We start from the raw sequence: 4,100 nt of genomic DNA on the forward strand, positions 1-4,100 counted from the left end.
GATAGGGGGCAGCAGAGGCACAGCGACGAAACCGGGGTCTTTCGATAGCAGCATAGCTCTCCAAGCTACACTGGTGTGGAGGTCAGGACACAATAATTGAGTAGAAGTACTTTTATCTGCTCTTTACCTGGTGATTCAGCAGATGATCTTTGGAATCCCTTCCCTACATCTCAACTGGAGGAGCTGCACTGTCCTCTTCATCAAACTCAAACTGGTGCATAATACTGAATATTCAGAGCTGCAAGTGCTTTTTACGTCAATTTTCACTTTTTTTGTTTTTTTTACCATTACTTTATGTATTTGCTGTCATGAGACTCCAAAAAATCATGTATGTGACATCAGGGTGCAGGAAACCCTGTAAATTATTTTAGAATTTCAGTACACCAACACAACAGTGGGAACTGACGTGTGATACTGTCATACAGATTTTGTGGGGTGAAAGTTAATCTACCTACTCTGGTGACACAAAATTAATCTCCGCTGTCACCACCAAATTCCCTGCTAAAATTCGGAACTAATAAATGTGATGCAGCCTCCAGTCACAAAAACTTAGGGGTAATGCAGAAAAAAGGTTCTACGAAAACCTTGTAGTCAGTGCGTAAAGTAAGAAGAACGTACAAACAAGGATAACTCTAGGAAATACAAGCTAATACACTACTGAATTAGCATTGTCAGTGTCAAAGTTCAAGCGCTTACTTTTTGTACTCAATTTGCTTCAGATAAACTCTGCAATGAGCCAAACCAAAAGAGGACAGAGTTGGTGGGTTGAGGTTTGATGGTGAAACAATACTGGATTCACCTTCACCCTTTTCCCAGTGTTGAATCAGCTGTTGGCTGCCAACACCAAAGGTTCTGACACATGATATTTTGTATTTGTATAAAGCTGTGAATACCTGCTGGATAAGAATAGAGCAAATATTGGTTTGTGCGCGATTGAAGCAAAGTGACCTTGAGGTTAAGCAGCAGATTCTTCATATTAATGGAGGTGCTTAGACGGACTCAGACCAGGCTCTCGTGGTTGGGAGGCGTTGGTTTTATGCAGTTTATCTATTATCTACAATGCACTTAAAACCTCATTGAGAGGTTTAGTTTAGCTGGTCTCTCACTGTGGCTCTTCGCAGGTTTGCGCTTCACTCTGAGTATGTTAAGGAAAGTAGTCACTCCACTTCCTGACAAATGATGGTGGCTCGCAGTCAAAGCAGTCGGTTGCTGCAGTGTAAAAAAGCAATGACTGCAGCTCTGTGTACCTCTGTGCAACACAAAAACAGAATGTATCAGCCAGGATGGCATGCAGTAAATCAGTTTTTATTGGTGGCTGCATCATAAAACTACTGCAACGCTTCATCCACCCTCAGAGGAAGTGACATATATATATATATATGTATATATATGTATATATATATACAAGACAGAGAGGGGGAGGGTTGGAGGGAAAGACAAACCAGGTTAACTGTCCACAAAACAAAGTGTTTATGCAGCTTTTTCCCTCAGACACAAAGACAAAAGTCGCTCAACAACCATGACATGAATGTATAGATGTTTTATGGGTTTTTTCAGCAATATTAGCACATTAAGCATTTAGCATATTAAATATAGTGAGTACAAGGCAGTACATGGCAAAAATAAAGTAATTATGATGAGAATCACGTTGAAATTTTGAGGGTAAAAAGTCAAAATGTCACGACGCGACGCAAAATGACGAGAGTCTTGTGGAATTCTTGAAGGAAGAAAAACATTAAAATGTGATTATATGATGAAATTTGTAGAATTAAAGGCAAAATCCTGACAGACCAAACTTGCCATCTCAAAATTAAAGTCAAATCTACCAGCATAATAAATAAGTATAAATTGTAAATATGGCTGCATCTGCCTCATGTAGAGGAGCTGCTGAAATGCAGTAAGGAAGAGATTCTTTGTTGAAGTGTGCTCATCCATCACCATGGTTACTTCCCCTTTAAGCAATGGCTGCTTCAGTCACTCTTTAATGGGGCAGAGTACAGAATACTGGTCAGTCAGTTGTTTTTCTCACGTTGGCCCCGTTGTGTTAGTTCTTTTCCAGTGTTTTCCAGTTTTAACGTTCTCTGCCGGACCGTCATTCAACATCATTCTGACATGACAACATTTAGTCATCACCAGCTCCAAATATTAAATCTCTACTTTTGAACTTCAATATGAACATTTCAACTTTTCTTTCCAATTAGAATGTCAAGCAATTTGGGAGATTTTCATGTTGTTGACATGCAAGTAAAAAAAATTCAACCTCACGGTGTCGTTGATCCGTTTCCTCTCATGTGCCTTTGTTTCAGTGGGATTTATTGAATTATCTTGTATTAATCCTTGTCAGGCGGAACCACATGACGCATCAATATTTCAAGGTCCATCAGCATGTACCTGCTTGATTATTAATACAATAAAAAAAAAATCTGCTGAACATCAATAGAGAAAACACAACTGACAACTAGTTTTTCTTTCAAAATATTTCAACTTTATTTATAAAGAAATATGGTATACAGCGAACAGCTTTGGATATAAAAGGGAGAAAAAAAGTTACATACTGCATGACAAATTGGACCCAGGCACGTGGTTTGATGGTGACGGCCATGTTGGCTTGGCTGATTGATGAGAAGCCGCCGCATTACTGCTCAGCTGGTATGTAAAGAAAGTGTTGCCAGGCTACAGCAACCCATGACTAGAGGAGCAGCAGATACACACTGATGACTCCCACATCTCTGAGTATTTGTCACAAACAGGTGAAGGTTGTTGTTTTTTTATGTCACTCTGTTAGCATACTTAGAGGGTTAGAGGCACTTTAAACAATATTCAGCCCATTATACAATCAGACAGATGAACCGAGCAAAACCTTGTATGGATTACAATGTCTGAAATGTAACAATCGTTATATAATGTGCTTTCAACAATTAACAGGAGCAGAACAAACAATTCGAGGGATCACATTTTCAATAAGCAAAATTTGAAATATAATGTAGTTTGACTGAAAATCTTTGGAGAGGTTCCTCTCCACCTTAGAGTAACAAATCACAAGCAAGGGGCTTCCATAGAGGGCGGCACGGTGGTGCAGTGGTCAGCGCTGTTGCCTCACACCAAGAGGGTTCTGGGTTCAAGTCCCGGCTCAAGCATGGGATCTTTCTGTGTGAGTCTCCATGTTCTCCCTGTTCCTGCGTGGGTTCTCTCTGGTACTCCAGCTTCCTCCCACAGTCCAAAGACATCAAGAGAGGACGAGGCTGATTGATACTCTAAATTGACTGTAGGTGTGAATGTGAGTGTGAATGGTTGTCTGTCTCTATGTGTTGGCCCTGTGATGGACTGGTGACCTGTCCACGGTGAACCCCGCCTCCCGCCTGAAGACTGCTGGGATAGGCTCCACCCCCCACGACCCTTAACAGGATAAACAGTACACAATGGCTGGATGGATGGATGGGCTTCCATAGACCCTCTGGACCTGTTCCATTCAGACATGGACCTGGTACCAGGTGGCTGTCCATGTAAAAGCCAGTTTAAAATCCACCAAAAAAAACAACAACCCCATTTTGAAAAAGTGATGTGAGACAGAAAGGAGAAATTACATTGAGAAGAATTGGATATGGGTGCTGAAAAGTGGGTGTTTCCAGCACATCCACACGGCAGTGATGTCAGTCGTGATGTCTTCGAACAACATTCGGGACAGCCAATAGCTACTTTCCTTACTGGGGAATTGGCAACACTGTTACACTGATGGCAGTGAGAGATGAAGCCCTTCGGAGGCAAAAAAACAAAACAACAACATATAAATCAAAATTCAAAGATTGATATACTTTTGGTGTGTAGGATCTGCACGAAAAGGGTTAAAATGCCCTTCTCACTTCAACTGGACTTTAATGCTGGGTCTGACTCTTCTGGGCACTAATGTGGTCACACAGCTTGAGAGGGTCATGTCAGGGTGCGTTCAGGGCTGCAGTGCATGTAAGAAGGTGAAACACCTGCAGAGATAGTTTTAGCCAACCAGGTCACTTCAAGGTTACAAATATAAGATAAAGATCCATCTTGATGACCAGTAATGGTCTCAGTGGAGTGAGATTACGTGATACAGATTGAGGTTGGGG

This window comes from Aulostomus chinensis, chromosome 11, assembly GCF_037954235.1.
Source record: "Aulostomus chinensis isolate RoL2024-O1b breed Wild chromosome 11, RoL_Achi_v1.0, whole genome shotgun sequence".
Classification (NCBI taxonomy): domain Eukaryota; kingdom Metazoa; phylum Chordata; class Actinopteri; order Syngnathiformes; family Aulostomidae; genus Aulostomus; species Aulostomus chinensis.